The sequence below is a fragment of the Lissotriton helveticus genome, chromosome 3_2 (genome assembly GCF_964261635.1).
Source record: "Lissotriton helveticus chromosome 3_2, aLisHel1.1, whole genome shotgun sequence".
Classification (NCBI taxonomy): Eukaryota; Metazoa; Chordata; class Amphibia; order Caudata; family Salamandridae; genus Lissotriton; species Lissotriton helveticus.
The window spans coordinates 352020017-352036118 of record NC_136062.1 but is presented as its reverse complement, the minus strand read 5'-3'; the positions used below and the strand labels follow the sequence as shown (position 1 = coordinate 352036118).

Sequence of the window (16102 nt, the reverse complement as noted above, 5' to 3'; positions counted from 1 at the left end):
CCTCTCCTTCCCCCCCTATCCAGGAAACTACTGGTTCAGGGGCTCATCTTAGCCCGGCTTGACTATAGCAACGCCGTTTATCTCGGCGCACCTGAATTCACCTTGGCCAAACTCCAACGCACCCAAAATGCGGCGGCGAGGCTCATTTTGAACCTTCCACCCAGAGCCTCAGCCAGGTCTGCACTTAATACTCTGCACTGGCTTCACGTTCGCCAGAGAGTTGAGTTTAAGACCCTGTGCACCTCCCATAAACTCATCAACGGTGTTGGCCCAGCCGCCCTGAAAAACATGGTCATTCCCTACAAAGCCCCCAGACTCCTTCGCTCTGACGGCGAACACCTGGCCACGGTTCCTAAGTTCAAGAAGGCTCGCACCGGTGGCCGTCGCTTCTCGGTTAAAGCCTCCGCAGGATGGAACTCACTTCCACGCAGCTTGCGTCTGGAATCTTGTCACGCCCTCTTCCGAAAAAAACTAAAAACCTTCCTGTTCCCCAAATAGTTTTCCTTTCTCCCCCTCTCTTGGTCTTCACAGATTTACAGCGCGGGGATGCCTACGGGTCACCAGGCGCTCTACAAATCGCAAAATAAATAAATAAATAAATAATTTAGCTATGCAACACTTGAAGTTGTTGCACCAATGATATTGTGCTGGATAACTAAAAACTTATAAGGTCCCAAAGGCAAGATCTATTGGTTATGCCAATGCTTGTTATTTTTACACCCCACTCAGCTACTCCATTGTCCACTGGTCAGGCGGCTCATTAGTGCTTACTTGACCCCCCCACCCGTGCTCGCTTCACTGTTGACTGCCTTTGTTTTTGCCATTGCACTAACCATTTCATCTCTCTTTTATTATTTTTGTACTATTTGCTGATGTAAAACAGCATCAGGGAAAAAGTATTGGCAAACCAAATAGGCCTGCCTTGGCACTCTGTAGATTTGTGATGAAGCCTCGTGTGGGGATTAGTAGGAAAATCAGCCATTCTGCAGCTGACCAGATCACAAGCCCTTAGAAAAAAAGTCATTTCCGAAGTGTGACATAATGAACATATGTATATGAGCTGCTACGCAATGAAACATACATAGATTCAAGAAGTTATGCGCTATGAACTATGATCGTTTATATTTCAAACTCCTCAGGTTGATATTATTGAAGACCAATGACGCCAAAAGCAATTTTTTGTGATACTTTAAATGATGCGAGGCATTATGTGAGGTTTGTGATCCGGTTATGAGTTTATTATATTCGCGCTCTGAAGAGGTCTCTGGGAGGCATGATTTCTATAAGAACCAAATATACATGTAAAAGGTTTCTATTCTGTTTTGTCTTTTTTTTTAGAACTAAAGTTAGGCGTATTTTTTTCACATGGGAATATGTGACTGGCATCAAGTACAAACATTTAAACAAACATAGTAATTAGTACTTACATCTAAAACATTCCATTTTAAACACGGTGTGTATATTTTTTTTGTTTTCTAGGTATTGGTTTACTGTTACTGTGTTTCTTTCTGGTTCGTATTTGTTTCACCACAAGGCAAAAATCGCCATCATCTTTTCTGAGATATTTGCTCCCCATTAAACAATGATAGGGTAAATGTTGGGCAGTCCCCTTTGAGGTTAATAGCTGCAAAATGACCCCTCTCTGAACCGTTATCAGAGTTAAAGGTGTGCAGCCATGAGGTTACAAAACAACCGGCAAGAATGCCATATGGCACATCTGTGTAAATCTGCGTAAGCATGCATTGATAGCACGTATGAAGAACCTTGGTGGTGGGTCATAGGGTGACACAAGGATTAAGAAACAGGGGGACCGATCCACTCTAACAAGCATTTACAAAATCAATAGATCTTGGTCTAATTTGCCAACGCATTTGAAGACAGGCTTGCTTAACAAGCTCTTTGTGCAAGGTCTCTGTGTAAACTACCGCCACTTGGCTTTCGAGGTCGGTGCTCTATGTTTTATTCTCATGCTGGAGGTGCCAAGCAGCAAATTACACTGTGACGCAGCACTATTCAGAGGTGTGAGCACAGGAAAGGAGAGAAAGCATACGGGGTGCCAGAAGGAAAGGGGGAAGATTGCAGATACTGGAATAGCTAAAGGAAAGAGGGGTATCATAACAGAGGGGTGTCACAGAAGCGGATGCAGGTGCAGTCGAATGAGAGGATAAAACAGCAGATAGAGGGGCTATATGGGGCAGCTGACAAACGCAGAAGTGGGGTGGCTAAAAAGCAAGGCAGGGAAGCGGCAGACAGAAGTGAGGCGGTGAGCCAGCTGACAAGTAAATCAGGGGGGCAGTGCATGGAAGTGAGGGAGGAGGATGGCTTACAGAAGCGAGATAGGTTTAGGGAACATATTCATGCAAACAGACCGACAGACACAATCACACAATAGGGTGGTGCAAAGGGTACGTAATGAAGACACTGATCCACTCCTACCTGAACAAGACATGCGGCCGCGAGCCGTGCACTGTGGTTGGGAGGGTGAGGAGCGTTGAAGCACGAGCAAGCAAGACGGTGAGGCAGAGCGAGGCGTGCTCTTGTGCGTGTAACCGCACGCTCTATTCCTCACAAAAAGCTGTGGTCAGCTTTTTGAAGCCCACTAACCAAAAGTCTCGCCAGAGTAGCGCATGCGCTGGCGCAGGCGAGACCTAAAAAAGTAGGTAGGTGCTACATGGTAGCGCTGTAGAGATGAGCAGATCAGCAATTTATTATTAATTCAGTATGCATTAAAACAACTACTAACTACCGGACAAGCTATTTTTATAGCATTGGGGGCCTGGACTAGTCTTAATTTTTACACTTACAGCAGTTTGCTGGTTAGTAGTTGTGTAGGCACTGTCATTGGCAACACTGGCAGAGGCAATGGATGCTGCAATTTGCAGACGCCTCCTGACTAGAGCCATGCACTTATTTTTTTACAAATTTCTTTACAAATTAAGCACTGTTAACTAATGGGTGAGTTCTTCTCAGCCCCGATTTTCTTTCGATTGGCCATTTAGTTCTTTTCCGAGCTTAGTTTTATAAACTGAATAAAAGCAAAAAATGAATTAAGGATTCCATTTGATAGCCGCAGCAGGGACATACTTGACACTTGACTTAGCAACTCCTGGCTATGCATTCAAAAGCAAGGTGTTACTGATAGCCGTCAAAAACAGGCTTTCTTGTGATAATGATATACCCTGTGTGAGATAGCTGGCTTTGTGGTGGCAAAATAGTCTTGGCATGGAGTTCTTTACTTTGACCCAGACTTTTTAAAAATTATTTGGACTATCCTTTCATTTCCCTAAATAGTATAGATTAGAGAGATTAACTGATTTAATTAAGAGAAATATAAGGAATATGAAAAGTATTTCCCTAAATATCGAAGAAATAATTTTACTACCATATCAAATGTCAATGCTTCAAATGGAAGAACAGTCTCATCACTTTGTAGGTCATTTGTAGAATACATGTAAGGTGCATAATGTTAAGTGCGTGTCACTGTGTAAAGGCATTACACTGTATATTTTGGAACATGAAATGGAATCCCAGGTTAGTCTGTCTGGTCACCGTGACATGCCTATAACATCAAATACTCTGGGTAGGAGTGAAAAGCGCCCGTTTTGTCTATATTATTTTACCTGAGTTCTACCTTATCCCCTGCTTTTAATATCCAACGACTTGCACTATAAATTGGAATACCCACCGCTCTTTGCGGGTCCTTGCCCTTTTCCTTTTCCTTCCTGACTTCGACTTTGGCGGCCATCTTGGGGGTGAGTGGGACGCCTCTCCTCACACGGTCTAGTCGTCACAAGGACGCTAGACCTCTTACAAAAGGCGGGCAAACTAGGTGCTCTGCCTTGTTGATTTCGAAGGGGCAGTGGTTGCAGGGAGGACGCGCTGCTGTGGATTAAGCGTGCTGCGCGTCTGTGCAACTTACAAGCAATTTCGCGAGTAACTTTTAAAGCGCCCGTTTTGTCTATATTATTTTACCTGAGTTCTACCTTATCCCCTGCTTTTAATATCCAACGACTTGCACTATAAATTGGAATACCGACCGCTCTTTGCGGGTCCTTTCCCTTTTCCTTTGCCTTCCTGACTTCGACTTTGGCGGCTATCTTGGGGGTGAGTGGGACGCCTCTCCTCACACGGTCTAGTCGTCACAAGGATGCTAGACCTCTTATAAAAAGCGGCCATGCTAACGCGCAGCGGGTACGCCGTCAGTCCGCCAGAGTTATGCCAGAGTTCAGCCCGTCTGTGCCCGTCCGGGCCCAGACGGGCTCAGGGCCAGACACGCTGGCTCCCTGCCCTAAGGTTGGTATGACATATACAAGAAATGATTTGCTATCATTACATCCGGAGGAGGGATCTTGCAATGTCATGCATAAAAGTGATTTTCCTTTTGTGACGTGTAGGCATAGCACGAAGGATCAGAGAGCCATAGGAAATAAGGCACTACTTTCGGCTCTGCTGAATTGTAGGTCCCTGCCTAGTCATTCAACCGAAATTAATTCTCTTATACAAGATCATGATTTGGATGTCTTGTTTTTAACAGAAACCTGGACCACGTCTAGGTCGGGCCCAGATATGGTGCAAGCACTCCCCCCTGGCTACCTTATTTATCATCTAGATAGACCTATTGGGCGAGGAGGTGGTATTGCGATCATTTATAGGGACACGCTGGTCTGTAGAGCCCAGGATGGGGGGGTACGTGAGTGTGAGAGTTGTCAATTCTCAATACGAATGTCAGCCACGACCTCCATGTCAGGCCTCTTAGTGTATCGCCCACCGGGGGGTGCAGGCATTTTTACCTGGTCATTGGTGGAAACTGTTACGCTCCAGGCATCGTCAACAGCGAATTTTGTCGCACTAGGAGATTTCAATCTCCATTTTGACGACCCTGATGACACACTTGCTATCGACCTGCAGGGCGACCTGAAAGCTTTGTACATGAGGCTAATTAACTCAGGGGCCACGCATTGTAGGGGTCATTTACTGGATCCGGTCTTTTCGAATTTGGACCGGATTGAATCCTTGACCCCTTTGGCTTTGCCATGGTCAGATCATTTTGTGGTTCCTTTTAATTGGCAGTACGAATCAATGGAGGTGACGATCCCTAGGGCCTACTTGGTTGACAGAGCTTGGTCCAGGCTACCAGTAGAGCGCTGGATTACTAACTTGAATGCCACCTGCCCGCGCCCGGTGGTGGATCCTTTAATCGCCGACGAGAATTTGGAAAAGTGGCTAAATAGCTCCCTGGACGTCATTCTCCCTAAAAAGAGAATGCCGAAGAGGGAGAAGAGAGTGGGTTCAGCCCCTTGGTACACCCAGACGTTAAGAATCCTCAGGAAAGGCTGTAAAAAGATAGAGAGGATTTGGAGAAAAGACTGGGGAGAAGCAACCCGGAGTGAATATCGTACTGCAATCAGAGGATATAAAGCCGCCCTCCGGGATGCCAAAGCCAAGTATTATGATGAGAGAATTGGTAACTCGGCTAGCTCCTCGAGAGAGTCCTTTAAGGTCTTTAGAGACCTCCTGAAAATCCCAGAACCACCAGTGAGCCATGAGAGTCCTCTAAAGAAATGTAAGGAACGGGCTAATTACTTTCATATGAAAGTAGAAAACATCATAAGTTCCTTACCTCGGCCTGTTCTGGAAGCACATATAGGCGAACAGCGAGGTGATGTACAGAACAAGCTTGACGTCTTCGGTCCAGTGACCATTGACGAAGTTAACAAGGTTCTAGGGGCCATAAAAAGTGGCTCACCCAGGGATCCTGTTCCGATGAGATACCTGAAGCAGATAGCAAGCACTATTGCTGCACCAGTAACAGATCTTATCAACGCTTCGTTAGCGCAGGGAGTGGTTCCACCGAGTTGGAAAAAAGCGGTCGTAAAGGCCCTTCTGAAAAAACCTGGTCTCGATCCATCGGACCTGGCTAATTTCAGACCGATCTCCTTGCTGCCTGGGTTTGGTAAGATCGCGGAGAGACTGGTGAATAAGCGACTCTCACAATTCCTGGAATCCAATAGTTTGTTGCGGATTTCCCAAACGGGTTTCAGGCCGGGCCAAGGCACGGATACCGCCCTTCTGGCAGTCGTGGAAGAAGCCAGGAGCATTCTGGATTCAGGGGGATCAGTGGCAGTGATCCTCCTGGACCTTAGTGCGGCTTTTGACACCGTTAACCATCAGGTGTTGCTCCAGCGACTGTCAGAGGTAGGCCTAACTGGAATGGCCTTGAAGTGGCTCGGTTCGTTTTTGCATCAACTAACCTATCAAGTGTGGGAAGGTAGTGCACAATCTGCCCCCATCCCCCTGCAGTGTGGTGTGCCTCAGGGCTCCTCCCTGAGCCCCACATTGTTTAATGTCTATATGGCCCCATTGGAGGAGGTGGTGGCACCTCTGGGCATCAAAATTATCAGCTATGCTGATGATACCCAGTTGGTGGTGGCCCTTTCCCAATTGATGGATCATCCGGACTTGTTGCACTCTTGCTTGTCCAAGGTGCACACATGGATGGGCAACTCAGCATTAAAATTGAACGGCTCTAAAACAGAGCTGATGCTGTTGGGAGAAACGGGACCTTCTTTGCCGATAGGCAGCTGGCCGAGTTGTCTTGGTGACCCTCCAAGCCCAAAAAAGGAGATTAAAAGCCTGGGCGTGTGGCTTGAACAAGATTTGTCCTTCAAGACCCAGGCAAAGAAAACGGCTGGAGTTTGCTTTGCACTGCTCCGATCAGCCCGTAAGATCTTACCTCTCCTCCCCCCGACGTCCAGGAAACTCCTTATCCAGGGCCTGATTGTCTCAAGGCTAGATTACGGTAATGTGCTTTTTTTGGGCGCACCGGAAGCCACGCTTAATAAATTACAACAAGTACAGAATGCAGCAGCAAGGCTGCTGATGAATATCCCCAGGAGACAGTCAGCAAAACCGGCACTCAGAGCATTACATTGGCTTCCGATACAGGAGAGGATAACATTTAAATCTCTCTGTACGGCTCATAAAATCCTGCATGGGAAGGGTCCTCCCATTTTGGGTAATATGGTGATGCCCTACAAGGCTACCAGAGCTTTACGCTCTGACCACAAAGCTCTGTTACAAGTGCCTAGAGTGAAAAGAGCCCGGACGGGGGGTAGAAGATTTTCTGTGAACGCCGCCAAGTTATGGAACGTGCTGCCCCTGAATTTACGGATAGAGTCTGGCATGATCAGGTTCCGAAAGCTACTTAAGACCCACCTATTTCCCGCTAAATGCTGCTCCTCAAAGGTTCCTTTTTTGTGCCATTCCCCTGAGTCATGAACGAGCGCCGGAATGCCCAAGGGTAACTGCGCGCTATAGAAGATTCCAAAAAAAAAATATAATAATAAAATAAACATATTAATTTGCAATATTTGCAACACAGGTTAGAAGGATATAGGTGACAATAATGGCTGGTATTGACCATCTGTTCCATCTACCCAATGCTTGTCCTCTGTATCTCAATTTTTAGTTAGAAATTCTTGCTTAGTCCTTTTAATGTTCTAATAGCATTGTAGTCCTACCGCTATAGGCTTTATCTGTTTTCAAAAGTCATCTCCTTCTTTAATGGCCCTCACCAACTTAAGTTCAGGGCTTTTAACAACCTTTTTAACCATTGGCAGCAGGTTATATTGCTATTTTTTTCACAGTTTACAGTGAGGTAGAGTGGCCAGAACAAAAATGTATGGCATATTTTTCTTAAGATATGATATTATTTGAAATCGAAATTACAATGCATAAAGTGGATGAATGAATCAAAGGGCATTTATAAACCGCTCTGATACGCAATAGAGCGTCCTGGCACTTTGCACCTCTGCCAATGCTCACCTTAAAGGGTTAATCTATTTAATCTTGGTTAAACAGCCTTGTCTTGAGTCTCTTCCTAAACTGAGAAATGTCTGTAATGCTCCCAATCTCAGAGGGAAGTTTATTTCAAGCTGACGGCCCTAAAAGTCATCAGCTCTAGTGCACCTGATCTTAGTAGTGCTGAATAACAGAGCTTTGGATGAACGAAGGCATCGAGAGGGAATATTGCAAGTCACCTCTGAGTGCTATAACTTTATGAAGGAAATCGGCCTTCAGCCTCATCTATATGGGCAAGGAATTGCTCGGTGACTTGCAATATCCTTATAATGTACTAGCAGCCCATCCCGACGTTGTCCGGGTATGAAATAGAATGTGTCTATTTGGCAAGGGCAATTTATTTTTAAATCTCACGGTAGACAACATTTTTTGTTTCATTAGAACAGGGACGGAGAAGGCCCAGCTGCAGCCCTGGTTGATGTTAGCAGGCGCGTGTAATGTCGTTGAATAAGAGAGTAATCAGCCGCGGGTAAATACGTTTAATGAGAGAGTTGAGTGACAGCGAGTAGGAGAGGCTGCAGTAATTGTCCCCGCAGACACGCTCATTTGCGTGTTCCCTCGCTTGAGTCTTAGATGCTGGCCTGTTTGATGTTAGCAGGCGCGTGTTCCCCCGCTTGAGGCCCAGCTGCAGCCCTGGTTGATGTTATCAGACGCGTGTAATTAGTGTACTGATCCGCTGCCTGAGCCCGTTAGAGCCCTGGTTGATGGTAGCAGGCGTGTGTAATTTCTTTGAATGAGAGAGTTCAGTAACAGCGCGCAAGAGAGGCTGCAGTAAGGTTACTTACCAGGCCTCCAGGTGAACGCGTTTGTCACGCCCCCAGCACACGGCCACAGCAGACGATCTCCTGATTAATGTACTACCCACATGGCATGTAGGGTGGAATGTAGAACACGCCCCCAGCATTTCTCATGCCCCCAGCGTGCCCCTTGATGCTACGCAGCAACGTAATTGGCGCTTGTATGTACGACTCACATGGCATGAAGGGCGGACACACGCTCCCAGCGTTTGTCACGTCCCCAGCACACGCCCACAGCCCACGATGTGATGGCCGTACCACACGCCCCCAGCGTTAGTCATGCCCCCAGCCCACGCCCACAAGGGACTACTTTGCTGGCACGGTTCTTTTACCTTTTAAATGTATAGAGGAGTTGGCCTAACGGCTAAGGCGCTTGACTTCGGACCTGGGGATCTAAGTTTGAGTCTTGGTAACGACACCAAGCATCCTATGATTCTGGGCAAATCACTTAATCTCCCCGTGCCTAACAAAAATGAATGTGTGTCCTCATGTAACGTAACTGGTGCTATGTAAAGCGATCTGATACCTGATTCAGTTCAGGTCAAGTTCGCGCTATATAAGAGTATGCAAAAAACCAAAATATATATGGTGGCCGTCTGCATAGCCTATGTCCTTCTGTTGTAACTGCCCTTTCCAACGCTGTATTGGGTGTTGTGATTGGTGCTGTGGTTACTGAGATTACCCGCCTCAAAGGTTTCGGCTCTCTCTTTATAATATTAGTATGGATATTAAATGTTATCAGCCACAGGACACAGGTGTATTTTTGCAGCAATACATTCAGCACTTATGCTTGAGCCATTATGACTTTTAGTCAGCCTTGTTTTTCCTGGAAACATCCTAGTGATTACTAGGACTTGTAGTTTCACTTTCCGCATTCTAAACCTGGGCCTACAAGTCCAATTATTCTGTATAGTGATGATTTAACAACGTGGCTTAGTCACCTACATGGAATTTTGGGTCAAGTGACAGCTCGGTTTTGTCTTAAACAATGCCGACAGTATCCCTCCCCACCCCCCCTTAAATTCATTTTTTGTTCACGCTGCATGTACTTACCCTTGCTCTCTGCACTGTGCTGAACTTTTCTGCTAAAACCTCATAGCTATGATGACAAGTTCTCTTAAATTATGCCTCCCCTCCTCTTTTGGCGCGATCAGTAACTGCGATTTCTTCGAGCACCTGAATCGTTAAAGAGAAAAACTGGTAATGGTTGTTATAACATTTCACAGTAACATTCCAGGCACGCGGTCCTTAATGAATGGTGATCGCGTATTGACCCCGGCATTGACAGGTCTGCACTCAGGACCCTGGCCTCTTCAGTTTATTGAACAGCGGAAAGCCAGGGGCACTTGCAGCGCACAAAGAGATTACACACAAATAAATGATGTTTTAAAATCTAAGCTGCTGTATGCAGATAAAGCACTCAAGTCGAACACCTCCTGGGCCGCACAATTAACCGGCTCTCGGGCCTCCCTGCTGACGTTTCACAGGATGTCATACAGATGGCGCTTCAGCGCTCCATCGGGGGTACCAAGCGCTATATGAACACACTTACAATAGAATATAGGGGCATATTAGCAAGGGCAATATCGCCGCTTTAGCAGGACTTTTTCCCGCGAAAGTGGCGATATTTTTATCACCCTATTAGCAAGCTGTCGCTAACAGCAGTTAGCGCCAGCTTGTAAGCGATAGCTACAGGTTTGGGGCCCACTTTGCATGTTAGCAATATTTATCGCTAATGACATGCAAAGTGGGTGCACCCAACCTGTTAGCGACTGAAAGCAGTCGCTAACACAGCTATCGCCTATTAGCAAGACAGGCGAAGCGATAAGAAAATTTGCGCTAAGCGCGAATATCGCTAGAAACTAATTCCTGCTCACTTCTTAACCTGTATATCCAATGGGAGGTGAATATTCAAGTTAAGTCCTGATTAGCGATAATGCTTGAATATCGCTGGTTTTCAAGCGATATTCACGCATTGAGCCGCTATCGCCGGATATTTTATCGCTTTGGAGATAAACATTGCTAATAGCACATTATCTCTGCGATAATATCTGGCGATAAAAAAAATGCGCTAAGTGCATTTAGCGATAATTATTGCGACTCCTTGCTAATATGCCCCAGGGTTCCCCTGGTAGTTAGTAGGGGAACCTGGCAATCTCATGAGTGGCATCCGAGCCTTCATTTTGTTCCTATCACTACCATCATAACTAAGTAAAGGGCTGCACAACTTTGCTAGGGCCCTTACTATACCAAACTTTCAGACTATCCACATGAAATCAATGCATATACATCTAAAAGCATTGGTTGTCTTGCAAATATGGAATAAATAGTTCCCCGATGAAGGTATGCTGGAAAAAAACTGCACTCGCTTTTGCACATCGCGCAGAGACATCCAATGGTTGTTGACATGTGGCCATTTCACCCGTCCAGTGGCTGACAGCATTGGAGGCCGGTCTTTGAAGGTGAAATTCCACTATCTCTGTCTGCAGATTCCTGACAGAGACATGGTGAAAGGAGTGAGAAGGAAAGAGATAATATGAGACAGAAAGTGGAGAAATATAGGAGGGTAGAAAGAGTGAAGGAATGAGGCTAGTTTGAACATTTCCCGTGATGTTTCTGAACTTGATGACATGGTACTGGTGTCACCCATGATTGCACATTTTAATTACAGTATAAGAGTGAATGTATTATTTATCATCAATGTAAAAATACAAAGCAAGTCAAGCCATTTGGTGCATCAGCTTTAAAAAACCTGAAGTTCACCAGATGGCTTTAAAAACTATAGCTACTGAAAACAATAATTGGAAAAATAATCATATATTTGTATATTCCCAAGATTTAAGAAATGAGTAGGCCTACTAAAACATGAAAATGAAGTGCAGAGAATGTGCAGAACTGTGAAGAAGCACAAGGAAGGTGGAGATTAACAAACTAACCGAGAAATGGGGATGTGACTCATGCAATGTATAAAAAAGTGGAGTGGAAAGGTACACAATGATGAGACTGGGTACATGTCACTGCTATGTATATACTGCAGTGCACAATTCTCAGTAAATCCAACATGACAAATTATTTCTGCCCCTGGCACAACAGGAGACATGTTTAAAGTAATGACCAGGCCCCTCCCAATCAATCACTCTAAACTGATACTGGGGCATGCACCGTTATGCATCGCTACTCAAACAAGGGGGCTAATGTCTGTTTTGGGTTCAAACAACCCCTTCATCCAGGCTTTCCTTATCACTCTAAACTTAAACCTGAGTCACATTCCGCTCCTTAGCCATCATGCACGATCCCAAGCCATTGCCTGTGCTCTGAAAGCAGTATTTCACACTTCATAAAAGCAGTACTGACAGGCCAGATGCCGGCAGGCCAATCCTAATTAGCAGGCAGGGCCTTCCACCAAGAAAAACATAACTTTTTAAAAGTTAGGTTTCCTTCATATTTATATAAAATCCAACTTCATCCCCGATTTGTTTAATAAATATTAAAAACAGTAGTTGAACCATCTCTGTAGCTTATTCCACACCCAATATACAGATTTAACAGATTGACTGTACTTTTCTTCATAGAACTAGCAACAACCCTACCAGAAAAAAAATAGCGTCTGGGGCTAAGCACTGTAATTAAATAACAGGAACCTTACCTTGTGGGCTTCCATACCTGCTAATACTTAAAAGTAGAGTTTCCCTTCTGTCAAAAGGTTTATTTTTACAGGTCTGCTTGAAGGTTTAAAAGCTGCAGGACTCAAGCTACACTTGTAAACTTGTACCAATGTTCTTCTTGTCAGCATAATGAATTGCACAATAGGTGGTGCAGTTCATGGGAGAGTTAATTTTCTATTCCATTGGTATATTTTCTTACGCCATGTTTCTCGCTCAAAAGTTAAATGTGTACATTTTTGGATTAGCCAATTTTGACACGTTTTACGGGTCAGGGCACATGCACTGGAGACTAGGTAGCAGTGTACGTGTCCGCATTGTTCAAAATCCAGCAGTATCAGTACACAAAAAATGTGAGTGACCATGCAAAAAGAGGCCCTTTCTCACAATCACACAAGGTGAATGCTGCATCCTTCCAAAGAGCTCTTCCAATTGCGTAAGCAATACAATCAAAACATTTATTGATTGTCATTCAACTTGCCTAGTTTTTTTTCTCTAAACTATGGCATGCTTTCTCATCCTTACAGTTTAGACAACCAGTGCAACGTAACCTATTGAACCCATCGATCTGTTTGGAAGTCCGTGGGAGAAATTGCAAATCATGATATTTTCTGGAACTTAACTTACTGCTTCTTTTACATAATGCAATGCTGAATACTGGTACATTTGCCAAATAAGACAAGCTCTTTCACATTTCATGCAAAAGCAGTGAGCTTTGTTTGCTGTTTTTCACAAAAAGCATTTTAGGTCTTGGCCTGATCCAGCGCATGCGCTGGTCTCGGCCGAGGCATTTTGGTGCTCTGAGAAATGCTACTTTGCTGGCGACCAGCTTGCTAGAACATGCACAAGAGCACGCACACGCATGCGCATTATAGCATGCTGATCGCCGCAAGGTATTACTTGCGGTGACGCGTGTGCACACCACACACTACTCACGTTTTTTTTATTTATTTCATTTCGCGGCCGCCCTGCTTTACTTTTACAGCCGCGCCCCCAATGGTTGTTAAATAAATAGTACGTTTAAAATACATTAACTTCCTAGGTTTTACCGGACTTCACAGGATTCAGCTGCTCTTACTTTCTCATGTTCACGCAACAGGGTTCCCAACACGTACGGGAAAACAGCAGTTTATCATAAATGGACGGCATTGCCGTGCCAAGCATTCTCCAGCCGGTAGCAGCATAAGACAACGATAACGAGCTATCGTTAGCTGTTTATGTGCAAGTTTCATATGCAACTTGTTGTGCCTGTTTGAGCCTCCATCTCTTTATGAATGACTCCATGCCGTTCTCCTCTCAGCAGACTCTGGGTGGCGTGGTGATATAGGCAATTCCAGATTCCCCGTTTGTCCTCCGGATGTGACAATCAGTTTAGCACTGTGGTCTATTCAGTGGAAGTCTCCTTCGACAGTTCAACTTTACAAGGAATGCGTTCCTGTCCCTTCAGCCTCTGTTAATTATAAGTAGTGGCAGCGATTCTCCTTCTGTTCACTATGTCCTTCAGTGGTGCTTTCTACGTCTTTCTCCGTGTGTACCGGTGTCACCTAGGTGGAAAGTCTTTAGATAGCTGCAGATGTCACGTCAAAGACAGAAGAATTATTTTCTCACGTGCGCAGAGCGGAACCTACTGGCTCGTGAGTAGAGGAGGCGGCACCCTGACTGCCTCAATGGTTTGTCACTAGAGCACGCGAAAAGGAAGACTCCAGCAGGGATCCCCGTGGCTTTCTCTGCCTAGTGCATGCTTTAGAACTAAGCACAACCAAGAATTCAGGTGGGAACACAGACACGAAGAACTCCGCTGTCACAAGGAAGGAACAGTTGCCTGCAGCATTCCTCCGCATACCTATCATCCAGTTGAGCCACCGCAGTGTATTTCCTCATTCTAACTATATATATTCTTCAGTCGAAGGCATCACCCTCGCTGCATGCGAGAAGAGCTTCATGGGCAAGGACGCAAGGCCCGAACCCCCACTGAAAACCTCTGTGCACCAATAACCCCATGTGGAATATCTCTTCAAAGAAATATCCACCCTCCAGGCCACCCAACCACACACCAACGTGGTTCGAGAAAACAACCACTCCTTCTCCCTCAGGGCAGTTGGCGACCAGGGTTGGATTGGGAATACAAATCGGCCCGGGCACGCAAAAAAAGTGACCACATTTGCATATTGCCTTTCCTCAAAACACTGCTATGGTGAAATTTTATAAAAAAGGTGGGGGGAGCGTTAAAAAAATGCACAAATTAGTTTACACTGGTGAAACACACCTGAAAACAAGTGAGGCAACTTTTGCTCAGGCCCCCTGCCCCTCTTTATTAATGATTATAATACAAGATGGCAAGAGTTTTCATTCTTATGCATGCAAATTCCTTCGTATTTGAATCAGATTAAACTACACTATTTATTTTTCAACTTACCCCCAGCCACTGTGACTAATGGAAGAATAAGTTTCATTTTTTTCACTGTGGCTTTCTGGTTGAAACAATCAACCTAACTTGTTTTTATTCTTGTCCAGCATTACCGGCAGACTCTATCTATCTCTGTTATGGCATCCACTTCTGATGCCACCTTTTAACTCTACTGTGATGGTATTTACAAAACTGTATTCCCTGTGGTTGCTGTTGCCGGAGGTTTACCATGTTATAGTTCACTGACAAGACCTAACATGGTCTGGGTTTGCTTGTGTACCCTTGTGGAAGGAGCCTCGCTTGCCTGGCAGTTCAGACTGAACCATTCCCATGAGGGGGTGAAATATATGTTGGATTGGAATGCTACCTAGAGTGAGTGTCAGTAGTTTAGACTATTTCCAAGCATTCCAGGCATCGCCTTTAGTGTTTTTTAGGGAATTTCCTGCCTGTGTTCCTAAAGCCTCCCCTCCATGCTATTCTGTTGAATATTTGCTAGTGTCTGAACCCACACAGTTTTTCATAACTGCTTCTACTTGATGAATACATCGTGTTTTCAGTTGTTGTAATAATGCAGTATAGCTGTAGCTGTGCTGGTTCTGACTCTCTCTTCCTCAGTAGAGCTCCTAGTCCACAAGGAGCCCTGGTAAAGGAACAGTGGACAGATTCGCAAGGGTTGCCCCATGACACATTTTATGGTGCAGCCTACGGGCTGTTGCTATGGCGACTCATCACCTGTGGGTCCTTGCTGTCGTACCTACGGATGAGGCAGTTGAGAGGGTGGTGTTAGCCAGGGACAGCGCCTGATGCTCGTCCATGAATTGGGCACTGATCGGTTTTACTGTGGCCCTTCTTGCTCAGGGCCTGGCATAGCTTAACTGAGCGCTCCACATTGATTATGACAGGAGGGCAGGTGTTTACCTAAACCTCGGGCAGCACACAACCACACACAAACATACACAACCACACATACACACAAACACACACACAACCAGACACACACAACCACAACCACACTCACAACCACACACACATAAACACACACAACCACACACACATAAACACACACAACCACACACACAACCACACACATACACAACCACACACAAAAAACCACACACACAACGACACACACACAACCGCACACACATAACACACAACCACACACACAACCACAACCACACACACAACCCCAACCACACACAACCACACACACACACACAGCCACACACACATAAACACACACACACAACCACTCACACATAAACACACACACATCAGCCGTCAGTGCATGCTTTCACCAGGCACACACCACCAGCCGTCAGTGCACGCTTTTACCAGGCACACACACCACCAGCCATCAGTGCACGCTTCCACCA

General features: G+C 45.4%; 1 protein-coding gene across 1 annotated transcript in view; it reads left to right on the top strand.

Annotated features, from left to right (window-relative positions):
- NELL1 (neural EGFL like 1) overlaps nt 1-16102 on the top strand; it is a 3494430-nt gene that overhangs the window by 1627647 nt on the left and 1850681 nt on the right. The gene's annotated exons all lie outside the window — the stretch shown is intronic.